Raw genomic sequence first — 18333 nt, forward strand, 5'->3', positions numbered from 1 at the left:
ACAAGTAACTGAAGGTAAAACAATCCCCTTCACTTGGGCTGGCAGCTGTAACTAGCCCATCCTCCACTCTCTCCCATTGCTACAATATGTGCCTACAGCCCCAATTCCCACGTACCCATCTCCACCACCCTCTGCATCCAGCTAGCAGTCCCCTTTCCACCTTAGTGAACTCACACTGAGGTCATTCCTAAAAGCCAAACTCCAAGATCAAATGCTTTCTGCTATGTCCTCCCTTTCCCTGATTTCTGATAACAGCTAATGTTCAGTGAGCCTCTATTCTAAGCCCTCCATGTATCTTCACTCATTCAAGCCTGACTCATTTAAGGAGCTGTTATTTTCATCTCCATTTTCCAGATAAGAAAACAGAGACAGAGTGGTTAAGGAACTTGCCGAGGTTCCACAGCTGTTGTTGGTGGAACCATGAGTCAAACCTGGAAGCTGCTGGCTCTGGAGAAGGGTTTCCCACTCTGCACTATTGACCTTGGACCTGGATGATTCTTCGTTGTGGGAGGCTGTCCTATGCATTGTAGGGTGTTGGGACCATCCCTGGCCTCTACCCGATAGAGGCAATAGCACCCCCAGGCCCAGCTGTGACACTAGAAATGTCTCTAGACATTGCCAAGAGTTCTCTGGGGCAAATTCACCCTGGTCCTCTGCAGCTTGATTACCATCCGCCCTGCACTGAAGACGCTCTCCCCACGCTTCCCAGCTGCTCCCTCCAGGCTCTTCACTGTGTCTTCTTCTCCCCTGATTGGCTATTCTCCAAGGCTCAAAGTTGGTTCCCTGCCCTGGAAAATCACCTCTATTCAGTGGGTTCACCCACCTTGTCCTCACAGGCAATAGTGGAAATGACTCCGATTTATAGAGCACTTCCTGTGCCCCGGGAGTCATTTGAAGGCTTTTAATTATGTTCTCTTTAATCCTCACAATGATCCTATAAGGAGACTATCAATAATCTTATTTTTCAAGAAATCATCACTAATTCATAAAAATATCAAATCACTATGAGCTGTATATATAAAATGAATATAATACTGTAAGTCAACTATACTTCAATTAAAAATAAATACAAATAAAAGTAAAATGAAATCGCTCAGTTGCGTCCAACTCTTTGCGACCCCATGGACTGTAGCCTACCAGGCTCCTCTGTCCATGGGATTTTCCAGGAAATAGTACTGGAGTGGATTGCCATTTCCTTCTCCAGGGGATCTTCCCAACCCAGGGTTTGAACCCAGGTCTCCTGCATTGTAGACAGACGCTTTACCGTCTGAACCACCAGGGAAGCCCGAAATAAAAGTAAAGAAGGAATAATTTTTAAAAAAGAAACTAAGGCACTGAGAGATTAAGCACAATAAGAACAATTTCCACATGGACCAGAGTGCTTCAAAGTTGACATGCGTAACCAATGTCTCACCAGCATCATCCTTATTACCTCAAATTCACCCTTCTTGGACCCTAAATCATCAGGCTCCTCCACTGTGGATCTCTTGACTTCTGTCAAAGCACCCCCAGGCTCACAGCAACCCAGGATCTATCACCTTGAAGTCATCTGTGATTCTTCTCTCTGACACCCCACGTAAGAAGCCGCTCCCCACTCCAGAAGTGTCTAGGGTGTTCACTCAAACTCATGTCCATCGAGTCGGTGATGCCATCCAACCATCTCATCCTCTGTTATCCCCTTCTCCTCTTGCTTTCAGTCTTTCCCAGCATCAGGGGCTTTTCCAAAGAGTCAGCTCTTTTCATCAGTTGGCCAAAGTACTGGAGTTTCAGCTTCAGCATCAGTCCTTCCAATGAATATTAACAACTGATCTCCTTTAGAATATACAGGTTGGATCTCCTTGCAGACCAAGGGACTCTCAAGAGTCTCCTCCAACACCACAGTACAAAAGCATCAATTCTACACTCAGCTTTTTTATAGTCCAACTCACATCCATACATGACTACTGTAAAAACCACAGCTTTGAGTAGACAGACCTATGTTGGAAAAGTAACATCTCTGCTTTTTAATATGCTGTCTGGGTTGGTCATAACTTTTCTTCCTTCTTTTTAGAAGCACACACGCCCCTTACTCTCTCTTTCATTTTCCCACTTTCAGTAACGGCTTGAACACTAGAAATGTTTCCTCTTCCTGTAGGAGAACACAACCTCTATGACAGACGGCAGCTAACGCAGGGCTCTGTGAAGAGCTGGGGGAAGTGGGCGCTGGTGAAAATAGAAAACAGCCTTTGCTCTAGCTGCTAAGCCCTCATAGGAACAAGGTCCCAGGTGGCCCTAATAACATTCTAAAGTCCAATTCTGGATATTTATAAGAAATTCTCAGTAATTTAAAGGCTGATGGCTCATAAACAAGTTTTTTTTTTTTTTAATCGTACACCAAAAATAAATAAAGCAGAACTGCTATGGGAAAAACTCCAATAAGACTCAAGTCTCCACCTATGGAGGACAACTGTGACTCAACTCCAGCATGTGGTGGCCACATGGAAATCCTTGGTCAGTCTTACCAAATCCTCTGGTTTTCAAATGAAGCCAGAATCCTGCCTTTTATGTGAAGTCTTTTTGTATAAAATCTTTCATTTAAAAAAAACATGGGGCCACACTGTATGTGCAGACCAAAGTTGTCTAGATAAGACATAGGACCTGAAAGCTAGTAGTGTATGGTCTCCAACGTGGGGAGGAAGTGTCCTCTCTCCCACCACCACCCTCATCTGCATTCCACTCCTGTACTAATCCTGAAGTAATGGTTCCCTCCTGCCACTCTGCTGTTCAAACCCCTGGCAGCCTCACTGCCCACAGACAGGAGCTCCTACTTCTTCCCCTGCAGCTCAGTGCTCTCGAGAAGGCAGCCTGGGCTTCCTTTTAGCTCTGTCTCCTCCTTGCTCCTAGAACATCCTTACATCAAGGTCCATGGCCCTGCTGCTCCCACGCTCATCTTCCATCCATTCACACTGTGCTCTGTCCATGCAACTCCCTCTGCCTAGGAAGTACGTCAGTTGCTCAGCCACATCTGACTCTCTGCGACCCCATGGACGGGAGCCCACCAGGCTCCTCTGCTTATGGAATTTCCCAGGCAAAAATACTGGAGTGGATTGCCATTTCCTTCTTCAGGGGGATCCTCCCAATGCAGAGATCAAACTAGTGTATCCTGCATTGCAGGTAGATTCTTTACCATTTGAACCACCAGGGAAGCCCATGCTTAGGAAAGTGAAAGTTGCTCAGTCGTGTCCGACTCTTTGTGACTCCATGGACTATATGGTCCATGGAATTCTCCAGGGGATCTTCCCAACCCAGGGACCGAACCCAGGTCTCCTACGTTGCAGGCAGATTCTTTAACAGCTGAGTTGCAAGGGAATCCCATGCTTAGGAAACTGCCCCTCAAAAATTCCAATTCAGATTCTACCTCCTCATGATTCCTCCCCATCCTCCATTCCCATACCTTCAGGGTGTCTGGCTCACCTGAAAACTCCTCACACAGCATCTCCTAATTGCTCACATGTTGTGGTCTCCTAGTTAACTCTTCACCTGTCCAAGACTGCCTCTATCTGGGGGCAGGGTTCTTGCCCCGCCTTTGATGTCTCTTTTCCACATTGCCCAGAGACATTTTTTATGGAACACACATCTGAGTGGTTTTAGAGGCTGTCTACTGTGTGCAGATTCAAGTCCAATTGCCATATCACCAACACAAAATCCTGCATCTGGTTTGATTTTAGAAGGTCTACTTCTCCAGTTCCACTATGGTCATCTCTGGTCACACGGATGCGCATGCTCAGACTTTCAGTTGTGTCCAACTCTTTATGACCACATGGACCGCAGCCCACCAGGCTCCTCTGTCCATGGGATTCTCCAGGCAAGAATACTGGAGTGGGTTGCTGTGCCCTCCTCCAGGGGGATCTTCCCGACCCAGGGATTGAACCCCGGTCTCCTGCATTGCAGGCAGATTCTTTTTCTTTTTTTTTTTTTAAAGTACATCACAGTTTTTATTTAAGAACCTTTACTATTATTGCAGTACATAATTTTCTCTAAGTTTTACAGATTTTGATATTCATATCTACATTTGCTTCTTATATCGAAGCACAAGTTGACAATGAAAAGTTCCTCAACAATTTTTGTTAAATGAATTAGTAGTGAATATTTGGTTCTATTGCAGCAGATTCTTTACTGCTGAGCCACCAGGGAAGCCTGGGTTGGTCACATGGATAATAATATGCACTCTATACTTCAACCCCACAGGACTCCAGCAATATCCAGAAGCCAAGATCTGTCTCATCTTTGTAATTCAACACATACTTGGGGAAAACAAGGACAGCAGGCTATTCAGAGAGACTATTATGAAAATTAAGACTATCCTTCTTATTTAATATGATAAAAAGTGAGTCCAGGAATGTTCTTTCCTGTCCAATGCTCTTACTGTTCTTTCAAAGCTTGGTCAATAAAATGTTCCTTGTAGAATAGGCTATTATTTACTTCCTGGGATAAAAGTTAACCAACATACACACACACACACACACGCACGCACACTTTAAAAACAGTGAGGTCTCTGAATGACGAGGAGGTGGTATGTCCGTCTGTAATACCAAGTCTCTGAGCTCCCGGCAGGTGTCCAGTACTAGCAGGTGCTCAGGGCCATGTGGAATTGGGAGTGTGCTCCAACTTACCTTCCCAGGGTCCTGGCCCGTCTAAAGTCAGCAGCACTTCAACAGCTACCAGGGACACTGCATCTCAAGACACCAAAAGAGCAAGGGGGGCTAGTGGGAAGGAAGGGCTGGGAAGCATGGGGCAGTCTAGTACCCCCTCTGCTCCTGACTTGCTGTGGGCCTCTGACACCTCAGCTTCTCCTCTCTGGGCCTCAGTTTCCTCACTGTACAGGACAGTTTGGCTAAATGACCTCCTAGGGCCCTGCTTCCAACTCCAGTCTTGGAACTGAGGCTTTCAACACCCACCTCTCTGTCTGCCCGAGTTCCATTGTGACATCCTGTCACACAGCAGTAGTTTATGAGAATCAGAATCACTATTTGGTACTTGCTGAGTGGCAGGCACCCACATGGGTATTTTTAAGCTTTATCTGATTGCATCCTCACACAGAGCTCCTGTGAAGTGGGTACTTGTCTTGGGTTGGGTCCCCTAAAAGTGGTGCCTAAAACAGTCTTCCAAAGCCTATGATCCATGGAGGAGGAAGGGTGTGCTCTTAAGCGGGTAAGTGGATGAGAGAAGCAGGACAGGAAGGGGAAGGGGCTGAGGATGGATGTAGTCATGGCTAAGGTCTAGCCTTGGCTGGATTTGTAGAGATTTCTGGAGCACAGTCCCATGGAGTTATCCCATCTTGAGGAAAGAGGCTCAGCTTCTGTGTCCCCAGCATTAGTCAGTTACCAGCTCGGCTGATGGGAGAGGGAGAGGGAGGGTGGCAGAAGGAGATAGCCTTTTGGATGTCTCAGAGATGCTAATACCTTAAGCCAAAGGCTCTGGAGAAGACCAGAGGTACAGCTGTTACCATGGCACTCACAGCGTTGGGACTGGTGCACTAGCTGGCAAAGGGGGTCTGAGCAGACAACCCCAGCATCTCCACAGCACTATTATTAGCCCATTTGCAGATGGGAAAAGCCGAGACCTAGAGAGGTTCGATGTGCTCTCTTGGTCACAGAACTATGAAATACAGAACTCTGTACCATTAAGTATAAATCACATTTCCCGTAAGCAGTCCCCACCCCTGTGGAGCAGGACCGATGGACCTCTGTCTCCTTGGCACCCAGAGTGGTTACTGCATCCGAAGGGTGTGAGGTGTGCTTAGGATGGCTGGGTTGGTGGGGTGCAGCTCTCCACGGCCGTGGAGCCTCAGGTGGCATGTCTCTGTGAGGCAGGGATTCAGTCCTTACCCTCTGAGGGCCCAGGGGAGCACTCCACTCTCTGACAGCTGCCTGGGCTCCAGGCCCTGTCAGCAGCCTGCTTCTCCCCGGGGGTGGGCCTCCTGCCAGGCTGCCTCTGCGGGAAGGGGAACATTATTCATCAGGGAGATAAGGCAGCTGATGAGAGACGGGCCTCCAAGCAGCTGTTCCTCAGCAGGGCTGGAGCGGATGCCGGAGATGCACAGGGGAGGGGGCCAGGGAGGAAAGCCCACTGTGAGATAAAAAATGCTGGCGCTGCTGAGGGGTGATGGGAGAGCACATTTCCAACCGAGACTGGGTGCTAGTACGCACTTGTCCCCAAGCCCTTCCTACAAATGTCTGTGCCTGGTGAACCCCATGTGTGCCTCTGATCAGGCTAACTACTCAACAGGCCAGGGGGTTCTATCAGCTCAGGCAGCAAAAGTGTCCAACTGGTGGGGGTGGGGTGCATAGTTTTCGTAGAGTTCTACCCCAAGCTAACTGTTCACTGAAACAGACTTGGGGCCAAGAGGGGCTGAGTGCTTCAGGCCGGGCTACAGCCCTCAATCACTCATTTTCTGCCGCTGGGGTACTTAGGGCACCTAAGCCCCCTTCCTGCAGCTCCCCTGGGAGTCTCTTCTCTTAAAGCTAACCTGTACAGGGTGGAATTTTCCAGGCTGAGGAGCAAGCATGGGTGAGGTTACTTTCTGTGTTTTTTGAAAGGAGCCATTAAAAGGGACCCCAGGGGTTTCCTGAGAGAGAGAAAAGAGTTGGGTGGGTCCTCTCTGGAGGGAAATGGGCTCATCACGGCCCCCGCTGACACACCCAGCACCTCTCCTGCCTCCTTCTATCACCTTCCTTTCTGACCATACTGTAGGGTTTTCTCAGAAGTCAGGCTCTCCCCTGCCCCATATCCTGCGCTGGACGTTTGCACATAGACCTCCTAGCGAACCTTTATTCTTCCTTAGCAGTCAGAACAGGGAAGTGTGCACAGAGGGGTCTTTAAAAGCAGCTATGATATGATGCCCAACTCTTTGTGACCCCATGGACTGTAGCCCTCCAGGCTCCTCGGTCCATGGGATTCTCCAGGCAAGAATACTGGAGTGAGTCGCCATGCCCTCCTCCAGGCGATCTCCCCAACCCAGGGATCGAACCTGTATCTCCTTTATCCTGCATTGGCAGGCAGTTTCTTTACCACTAGCACTACATGGAAAGCCCACTTTATAAAACAAATGCAGCAGAATGTTGATTTGACAAGCAGGGTCATGAGCACATAAATAACAATAGTTAATGTTTATTAAGCACATAGTGTGTGTGAGGAAATTTTGTCTTTTAAAGAGCTTTACCTTAATTAATCCTGACAATTACCTGTAAAGGTAGTTTGTTTGTTTTTTTTTTTTCAATAAGACAGAGAAACTAAAGGGTTAAGTCATCTCTCCAATGTCCCACTGCAGAGCCCTGAAGCCTGGCTCCTCAACACACCACCTCAATAAATGGGTGTTTGTTATATTATTCTCTGAACTTCTACTATGCTTGAAATAGTTTAGAATTGTTTTCTTAAAGGATCTGAAGTAAATATGGCAAAATATTAATATTTGTTAAATTTGTGTGTTCAACTTTATGCTTAAAATTATTGCAAACTTAAAAAATATATATATGAATATTTCAAAAGGAAAAAAAAAGCCTCAATGTTTCTACAACTTCTCCTCAGAAGACTGCTGGAGCCCCCTCAAACCTCCTCCCCGAAGTTCTCACACAATCAACCCCATTATTATTATCTTTCTGTGCTTTTCTCCATCCTGACTCTTATCACGTCCCATTCTAGTTGTTGATTCACTGCTCATTTCTCCTTCTAGGCTGTGAACTCCACTGGGGTGATGTTGGATTTTTACCTGCATTTCCAGGGCCTGGCTTCCTGCAAGGAAAATCTAGATGCTCCATAAAATCATTTGATGAAGCTACACTGGGGGCTCCCGTGGGTGATGACTGAGCGGCTGGTGGAAGGGAAGCTGTAGGGCGTGGAGGGCCAACCGTGGGCCCTGCCCTCCCAGCTAGAGACATATGGCAATAATTTCAGGACTATCACCCAGTCAGGGTTTCCAGCATAAGTGCTTCCAGCTGCACCTTCCATTGTGCACAGGAACTTCTTAAGACAGGATTCTGGCTGCTTCCAGCTTGGCTCACAGGCCTAATCTAAGAAGTGGAGGGCAGCTTTCGAGGAAGCCTATCTGGGTTTTACCCACTGGGTCTCCAGCTGTGACCCTCTGCTGATCTAGTGTTCATCAGGTGAAGACTCTGCAATGTGGCTTTTTCACTCTGGCTCAGTTCTCCATCGGGGCTGCATCTTGAAATCACCTGGGGAACTTTCAAAACTACTCACACCTAACCTTTCCCCTTCTTCCACTACCCCTGGATATTCTGATATGATTGGCCCCAGGCTGACGTTTTTAGAAGCTTTCAAGGTGATTGTAACAGTTAGAGCTCCTGCTGGGTGCTTTTTGCTTAAAAGGCAGCTGTCAGCAGGTGAACTGCGATGACTTCATCATCAAGAGACATTACTGAGCATCTACTATGTGAAAGGACATTACTGAGCATCTATTATCTAAGAAGGAAGGAGTGAGATCTCTTTCCCAAGAAGCAACTCTGTTGGGAGGAGAAATTACTTAGCCAGTGTTGGCATGCACAGATCACACAGCCAGCCTGGGAATGGTAGGGTCTTGGTACCCATTAGGTCCATGTAGGATATCACTGATAGATCACAGGATAATTTCCTGCCGAGTCCATAAATACCTGTTGGACAAGAAAGCAAGGAGGGAACTACATCTACAATACTTAGTTATCTTTCCTCAAGGTTCAGCTGGTATGGACTTATTCTCAGCTGATATAAGTGAAGTCCCACCAGCATAAATACTTATATTCATATCAACTAAGGAACATATCAACATGTAAAACCAGGTCTATCTAAACCTGGGAAACATTTCTAAGAATTTAAGTACCACTTCTAACAAATATCTAGCATTGCTGTTGTGTGGACTACCCTTTGGGGACCACTGGTTAAAGCCAATACCAGTTAACCATACATGAACTTAATCCTTTCAATGGCCCCAGAAGTCAATTAATAAATTGTTTAGGACATGGACTTTGTTTGAACTCCTGGTTCCAACATTTAACAGCTGTATGATCCTAGATCAAATTGCTAACATCCTCTGCATCATCAAAAAACCAAGAAGAGTTCCAGAAAAATATCTATTTCTGCTTTATTGACTATGCCAAAGCCTTTGACTGTGTGGATCTCAAGAAACTGTGGAAAATTCTGAAAGAGATGGGAATACAGACCACCTGACCTGCCTCTTGAGAAATCTGTATGCAGGTCAGGAAGCAACAATTAGAACTGGACATGGAACAAAGACTGGTTCCAAATAGGAAAAGGAGGCCGTCAAGGCTGTATATTGTCACCCTGCTTATTTGACTTCTATGCAGAGTACATCATGAGAAACGCTGGGCTGGAAGAAGTACAAGCTGGAATCAAGATTGCTGGGAGAAATATCAATAACCTCAGATATGTAGATGACACCACCCTTATGGCAGAAAGTGAAGAGGAACTAAAGAGCCTCTTGATGAAAGTGAAAGAGAAGAGTGAAAAAGTTGGCTTAAAGCTCAACATTCAGAAAACGAAGATCATGGCATCTGGTCTCATCACTTCATGGGAAATAGATGGGGAAACACTGGAAAAAATGTCAGACTTTATTTTTTAGGGCTCCAAAATCACTGCAGATGGTGATTGCAGCCATGAAATTAAAAGACACTTACTCCTTGGAAGGAAAGTTATGACCAACCTAGATAGCATGTTGAAAAGCAGAGACATTATTTTGCCAACAAAGGTCTGTCTAGTCAAGGCTATGGTTTTTCAGGTGGTCACGTATGGACGTGAGAGTTTGACTGTGAAGAAAAAGCTGAGGGCCGAAGAATTGATGCTTTTGAACTGTGGTGTTGGAGAAGACTCTTGAGAGCCCCTTGGACAGCAAGGAGATCCAACCAATCCATTCTAAAGGAGATCAGTCCTGAGTGTTCATTGGAAGGACTGATGCTAAAGCTGAAACTCCAATATTTTGGCCACCTCACGCGAAGAGTTGACTCATTGGAAAAGACCCTGATGCTGGGAGGGATTGGGGGCAGGAGGAGAAGGGGGCGACAGAGGATGAGACGGCTGGATGGCATCACTGACTCAATGGACAACGAGTCTGAGTGAACTCCGGGAGTTGGTGATGGACAGGGAGGCCTGGCGTGCTGTGATTCATGGGGTTGCAAAGAGTCGGACACGACTGAGTGACTGAACTGAACTGAACTGATGATCCTAATACTAGTTAAAATTTCTGTGCCTCTGTTTACCCATCTATAAAAAAGGAAGGTGACAATGATGATGATATGCACCTCATATCCAGGAGGACTGAATCTACCAACACAGGGATGCCAGTGTCTGGCACACAGTGAGCCTTGACAAATGGTAGTCATATTAGCTAATCACTGGGGCTGACAGGTAAGCGGCATTTTATTTGTGAGATAGGCCAAAGTTTCCATGAACACTTTTTTTTTATTGCTTCAGTATCTTGAAAATAGACCATCTCATGTATATGAGACCACATACAGCAGCCCTGCTACAAACCGACACAATCCCTAATGCTTTTGCCCCAAGACACTGGTTTTGTAGCCATTTCCATGTTGTTGATCCACCACCACTCTGTATACTCTCTTATCCCATGATCGCTTACTGTCCTCAGCAGGCCCATCTATGGTGGAAGTTCTGTTTAGTCCTTTCCTATACACAGTCCAGCAATGAACTTCAGATGTTTTTCCATGACTGCATATTTCAAAGTCTTCTGTATACTGTTTTGACTCTTGTATTTCTACTCAGCATATCTTGGAAATCATTTCATATTAGGACAAATGGCATTGATCAGTATCTCATTATAAGGCTCTACCCTAATTTACTTAACCAATTCCCTACAGATCAACAGTTAGGTTTTTTCCTAATCTTCAGTGGTTAACAAACATTTCTAAGAATGAAACAAATCTTAGCAATCACATAATGTATAACATCAACTGCCTGCCATTAATTTTGAATGTACTGTAGTGCATACAACGGCTTATAAGAATTTTATGCACCTGGAATTGGGTGCAAGAAAAGCATTTGACATTATCTACTTATATATTATGTATGTAAGAACATATAAGCATATATTTGGCTGCAAATCACAGCGATGACCAAAGCAATAAAGAAAACGTATTACTCACATTACTGAGATGGGCAGTCCGGGGCAAGGGAATCAGAGGTTCACTGTCATCCTTAAGGACTTACATGTTTCATGTCCTTCTACTTCAGATTCTCAGGGACTTTTGTCCTCATACTGTCCCTTCATATCATCAGTGAGTCACTGTACCTCCCAGGTTCCCACTTTAATACCCTTGAGAAAAAGCCCCTTCCCTCTGTTGCTTTTAAGAAGCTTGGCAGAGTTTCTAGCATCCCCTGGCAGGTGCCTCTCTGACCTCAGTGGTCAAAGCTGCATCTCAGACTCTCTCCTAAACACATGTCTCCCAGTGGGAACAGAATGATCATAACTGCCTGAAAGAAATCAAGATTCATCTGCTGGCACTAGAGGGGGCCTATGCTTCCCTGAAGTACATGGCCAAGATGTGGATAAATGCAGGATTTACGAGGCAAGAAAGAAGGCAAGCAAAGAACAGTATACACACACCTGAAGCCTTCATCTTTGTGGATGACCATACATTGTTCTTTTAAAGAGCTCGCTATAGGATTATGTGTTTTAAGAGAACAACATTGTGCATTTACTCTGACGCATATGGATAAATTTTAAAATGCAATGATAACTCTTAAAATCTGTTATAAGGCTTTTAACAAAGTCTGGAAGATCTAGTGGTACAAAGAACTCTTGACTTGGAATGAGAAAACACAAGATCGACACTCTGCCACTTCTGACCCACAGAGACTGTGAGATAACAAATACCTATTATGGTACATCAGTAAGTTTGTGGTGGTTTGTTACCAAGAATAGAAAACTAATACATATCTCTCAGTAGTTCATTCCTTTTCATCACTGAAAAGCATTCCATTTTGCGGGTATACTATATTTTGTTTATCCACTCATCAGCTGATTTGGGCTGTCTCTAGTTTGAAGCTATTATGAATGCAACTGCTATGAAAATTCTTGTATAAGTCATTTAGTAGACATGTTTGATTTCTCTTGAGAAAAAATGTAGTAGGAGAATAGTTGCATTATATGGTACACATATTTAACTTTGTAAGAAAGAGCCAAACTATTTTACAAAAAGGTAGTACCATTTCATACTCCCATTGGTGGTTTTTGAGAGTTCCTGTTGCTCCATATCCTTGCCAACAGCTTGTATTGTCAGGCTTTTTAATTTGATATCTATTATAGTTTTTATCTGCATTTTCCTGATGATTAATGATGTCTGGCACCATTTCATGTGCTTATTGGCTATACATTTTCTTTTTTCAAATACCTTTTAATATTAAGGAGTACTGCCATCCCATAAGATTGTTTCAATGAGGTACCACAATGAGGTACCATTTCATGCCAGTCAGAATAGCTGCTATCCAAAAGTCTACAAGCAATAAATGCTGGAGAGGGTGTGGAGAAAAGGGAACCCTCTTACACTGTTGGTGGGAATGCAAACTAGTATAGCCACTATGGAGAACAGTGTGGAGATTCCTTAAAAAACTGGAAATAGAACTGCCATATGACCCAGCAATCCCACTGCTGGGCATACACACAGGAATCGAAAGAGACACGTGTACCCCAATGTTCATCGCAGCACTGTTTATAATAGCCAGGGCATGGAAGCAACCTAGATGTCCATCAGCAGATGAATGGATAAGAAAGCTGTGGTACATAAACACAATGGAATATTACTCAGCCATTAAAAAGAATACATTTGAATCAGTTCTAATGAGGTGGATGGCTTCCCTGGTGGCTCAGATGGTAAAGCATCTGCCTACAATGTGGGATACCCGGGTTTAATCCCTGGGTCTCGAAGATCTCCTGGAGAAGGAAATGGCAACCCACTCCAGTATTCTTGCCTGGAAAATCCCATGGACGAAAGAGCGTGGTAGTCTATAGTCCATGGGGTCGCAAAGAGTCAGACATGACTGACTGACTTTCTTTCTTTCACTTTTTTCAATGAGGTGGATGAAACTGGAACCTATTATACAGAGTGAAGTAAGCCAGAAAGAGAAACACTAATACAGTATACTAATGCATATATATGGAATTTTGAAAGAAGGTAATGATAATCCTGTATGCCAGACAGCAAAAGAGACACAGATGTATTCAACAGTCTTTTGGACTGTGTGGGAGAGGGCGAGGGTGGGATAATATGGGAGAATGGCATTGAAACATGTAAAACATCATATGTGAAATGAATCGCCAGTCCAGGTTTGATGCATGAGACAGGGTGCTGGGGCTGGTGCACTGGGATGACCCAGAGGGATGGGATGGGGAGAGAGGTGGGAGGGGGGTTCAGGATGGAGAACACACGTACACTCATGATGGATTATAGTCAATGTATGGCAAAACCAATGCAATACTGTAAAGTAAAATAAATAAATTAATTTGAAAAAAAGAAAATAATACATATATAATGTTGTTGATATTTAATAGACACCAAATAAAAGAGAGTTACTATTTATATGCTTTTTAAGAGGCAGAGTTCTAGAAGTCTATAAAAAGCCCACAGAATATACTTTAAATAATATATCCTAGATCCCTGTCCTGAAGAAGGTGGGGAGGAGAAAGAGAGAGAGATAACAGGAAAGAGAAGATGGAGCAAGAATGCAAGAGCCCTCAGGATCTGAGCTGGAAGACTTCAGGGGCAGGAGGTACTGCTTGGTTTAGGAATGATCAGGAGTTTTGCCTTAGAGATACTGAGGTTGAAGGGAAAGCTGGCATCCAAGTAGCTTCATTGCAGAGCTTTAAACTAGGGTGAGTGCTGAGAGCCTAGCCCTGCCAGACCTGCCATCTAAAAGGATGCCAAACGCCTCTATTTAAAGCAGCAGAGATCTGAAGCATTTCGTTAGCCCTGCAGTCACTGGGGGTTAGGGAGCTGGAGAAGACAGCTAAGCATGTGCGAGGGGACATTATAGGAAACCTGGAACAACTGTCTATCAGCAATGCTAAAATTAGCACATCTCCCTCCTCACTGCTCCTCCAGCATCACCTCAACTTTCTCACTTTTACCCCAAGATCCATTCCTGGGCACTAAACACCCTTGCTATAGGGGGCCTTGAAAGCTTGATTTTCTAAAGCCTCTGAAGAAGGGTAAGGGCAGTGACTGTCCAGCAAGTTTCTAAGGGCTAAATCTCTATCCCCATCAAAGAAGAAAGAAGTTTTATAAGGATTTTTCTCTTAATCAATATGACATGTGCTTTTTAAAATAAGATACCAAATATCACGGCAACATTTAAAGAACAGGGTAAAAGTATGCATTAGTCCCAAGGTTCAGAGATAATATTTATATTCCAATAGTTTCCTTCCATATTTTCAATACGAAAATACATATATTTCTAAATAAAATGGAAATTATACATCCATGTCATCCTATAATTTTTTCATTTACTATTCCACAGAGATCTTTTTTTGCTAAAATGTAAATATGTAGATGAGATGGCTGGATGGCATCACTGACTCGATGGACGTGAATCTGAGTGAACTCTGGGAGTTGGTGATGGACGGGGGGCCTGGCGTGCTGTGATTCATGGGGTTGCAAAGAGTCAGACAAGACTGAGTGACTGAAATGAACTGAGATCTTTTTATTTATTACATATTATCTTGGTGCCTATCTAGATTTTTAAAAATTATTACATTCAGTTCTGGGAAGAATGTCTATCTTTTTGAATTTAAAATAATTTTCCTTACCTAAAGCCTTTAACATTTAAAATTATACTGGCCTCTAGAAAACTTGTGTCCCTGGTGACTCAGTGGTTAAGAATTTGCCTTTGATGCAGGAGCCACAGGAGAATATGGGTTCAAGCCTTGCATCGGGAAGATCCCACGAAGGAGGGCATGGCAACCCACTCCAGTATTTTTGTCTGGAGAATCCCATGGACAGAGGAGCCTGGTGGGCTACAGTCCATAGGGTCACAAAGAGTCACATATGACTGAAGTGACTTAGCATGCACACTAGAAAACTTATATTAATTTTTGCTTTTATCAGTAGTGTATTGTAAAGCCAGTCTCCTCTACCCTTCACAACATGAAGTCAATCCTTTAAATCTTTCTGATTGGAAAAATAAATGCCTCCTGGTTTCCTCCATGTTTTCTTTGGTAATTATTGAAATTTAACACCTTTTCACCTAGTCTCCACAGGTCATTTCTTCTTTTTAGTGAAGATGTATATGTTTACTTATATTGGGAAATTCATCTTTGTTGATTTATAAGAACTAGTTACATATGAGGTAGTAATCCTCTGCCATATTTTCAGTATTTTCCCTAAAATTTTTATGTCTCTGAGAAGGCTTTTCCCCCCCAAGGGAACTGTAGTGGTAGCCAGGAGTTGTTCTAACTTTCCTGGCTCTTACTCCCACTGGAGTAAGATGTATTAAAGCTTCTTTGTACTTCCTGGGGTGAAAGGAAGCTAACACCACTTGAAATCCAGCCTCTTCTAAGTGTGTGTGTCTTCCTGTCCTGTGGAGGGTGGAATGCTGGGAACTTCTTTCCCTGACTTCCTTGCAGCTAAGATTTTGAATATAAAGCAGATTTGACTAAATGAAGCCCTTGCTCAACTTTGAAGAGCAGAAGTGAGCTGCTCTTCCTCAGCCTGACTCTTTTTGAGCTGGGACATCAATCTTTTCCTGCTTTTGGACCTGAATTTAGGCTGGAATTCACACCATAAGTTTTTCTACTTTTCCAGTCTTTGAATCAAGGTGGAACTATACTATCAGCTTTCCTGGGTCTCCAGCTTGATGACTGCAGATCTTGGACTTCCCAGATTTCATAATCATGTAAGCCAATTCCTTGTTTCATATGCAAGTGTACAATATATATTTATATATACAATACTTATAATATGTTGTATGTATTATAAAATGAAATATATTATATTTGGAAGTGTTAGCCACTCAGTTGTGTCTGACTCTTTGCAACCCCATGGACTGTAGCCTGCCTCTGTCCACAGAATTCTCCAGGCAAGAATACTGGAGCGGATAGTCAATCCCTTCTACAGGGGATCTCAATATACAATATATTTATGGATTCCTCCTATTGGTTCTGTTTCTCTGGAGAACCCAGACACTGGGGTATTGAACCTGAGAACAAAATGCCAACATTTTAAGGACAAGTGACAGAAAGACAAGAAGAGCCTGAATGCTTGACAGCAACTCCTCTTTCTCTCCCCACCTGGAACACCTAGATCTAGACCCTTATTATGTGAGAAAAAGAAGAGTCTCTACTGCCTGCACTGCTACATGTCAAGTTTTACTGCCTGTGCTGCTACATGTCAAGTTACCTGCAGTGAAAACTTTCCTGACCCACCCAATTATCTCACATCTCTAAGCCTCATTTCCCCAGGTTATACAATGAGAAAAAAACACAGAAGGGAATGACCGTAAATAAAACTCACAGGCATGTCCCAGTGCTTCCTGGCTGCAGGGCTCTGAGCTTAGGGCTCCAGGACAGGCAGCAGAGTTAGTGCCTGAGAGCGAGGACTCTGGGGCCGGATCACCTGGCTCAGAAGCCCAGCTTCACCCCTCACATACACACATAGAAACATTTATTAGCCACTCCATGTGTCATCTTCCTTGTTTTTAAAGTAGCGATCCTAACAATATTTTTGATAAGAGTTGCTAGAAAGATTAAATGAATTAATCCATGTAAGGCACTTAGAACATTATCTGGCATGTATAAAAATGCTCAATGAACATTATCCATAGCTAAAAATTAGACATGGGTCAGCTCTTGGGCGTTTAGAGTCTAGCTTGAATATCAAGAAATATAGACATTTGAATATGACTCAAACTTTAAAGATGCACATTCATGATTGAAAAAAGGGAAAATTTTTCTTTCATTGTGAAGTAAACTGAGTACCTTCTTATCACAAGAGACAGGCTAAGAGCTGCCTTCAAGGAAGATTTAGATAAATTAGTGGATGACAAAACCATAATAATATGTCAAAGAAAGAAGCAAAGCATTTTGGGATCACTCCAGGATTTGAATTAATTGTACTAACATGAAAGTGAAAGTGTCAGTCACTCAGTCGTGTCTGACTCTTTGCAACCTCACGGCTGTAGCCCACCAGGCTCCTCTGTCCATGGGATTCTCCAGGCAAGAATACTGGAGTGGGTAGCCATTCCCTTCTCAAGGGGATCTTCCTGACCCAGGGATTGAATCTGGGTCTCGCATATTGCAGGCAGATTCTTTACTGTCTGAGCCATCAAGGAAGCCCACTAATATAGCAAAACATAATACTGCATAGCTGTTGTTTTTTTTTTTTAAGTTTCTAAATCATTTTTATGGACTCACACAACTTTGTGAGAAAGAGGTAAATACTACATAAAATTCGCTCTGAACCTGACCCGGTTTTGCTCCTCACCTCATTAAATAATGAGCATAATTCTCATTTTACAGATGAGAGGCCATAGGCTTATTGTGAGGTTCACACGAGATGATGCAAGGGAACATGCTCACTCTCTAACTTCTCTAAAACAGTTGTTTTTTTTTTTAAGAGCATGAGATTATCCCCACGTGAAGACTCAGAGATCACATATTCTCCAGTGGTGTCCTACCTCCACCACAGGTCCCTGGAAAGAGCCCCATATTCCTCCAGTGGGCCCTATTTAACACACTTCTCTCCAGCTTCTTGGGCTGTGGGAACTGCCCCTCAGAGAACTCTTTCTGCCTCTCTGGGTTCTCTAAAGACTCCATCTCTGAAGCTGGGGAGGTTGTGAAGGACGTACTCCTGACCCTACCCCGACAAGCCACCTGCCCACCCACAGAGCAACCGGGCCCTTCGGGAATGTGAGCCCCGGGACCTGGCTCCAGCCTCTGTGAGACAGAAGTCAAACCTTGCTTTCCTCTCCTCAGAGGCCCTAGATTCCTGAAGCATGAAACTCCCTCGAATTGTCTGAGATCTGAGGCTTGGGAAGCACTACTGACTGAAGGAGGTGCTTCTTCCCGAGCCAGGCTGTGCTGCAGGATGCTGCTTTGGGGTCATTTCTGCCCAGGACGGGGATCCTGGCCTTCCTAATACAGAGCTCTGTCATGACAAATCCAGTTTACACATCGAGGGGGTTTGCAGGATGCCTTGAAACACAGGGGTGGGGAACCTGCTTCCACCTCTCCCTCTTGCAGAAACAGCAGCAGGGAAGCCAGTCACATGCAGATTCAAATGGGTTGAGAACACGGGGTCTGGAGCCAGCCTCTCTGGGCTCAAATCCTGAACCAGCCAC

General features: G+C 44.2%; 1 protein-coding gene across 4 annotated transcripts in view; it reads right to left on the reverse strand.

Annotated features, from left to right (window-relative positions):
• Nucleotides 1-18333, reverse strand: part of SYN3 (synapsin III) — a 486177-nt gene that overhangs the window by 344797 nt on the left and 123047 nt on the right. The window lies entirely within an intron of this gene.

Source organism: Ovis aries, chromosome 3, assembly GCF_016772045.2.
Source record: "Ovis aries strain OAR_USU_Benz2616 breed Rambouillet chromosome 3, ARS-UI_Ramb_v3.0, whole genome shotgun sequence".
NCBI lineage: Eukaryota > Metazoa > Chordata > Mammalia > Artiodactyla > Bovidae > Ovis > Ovis aries.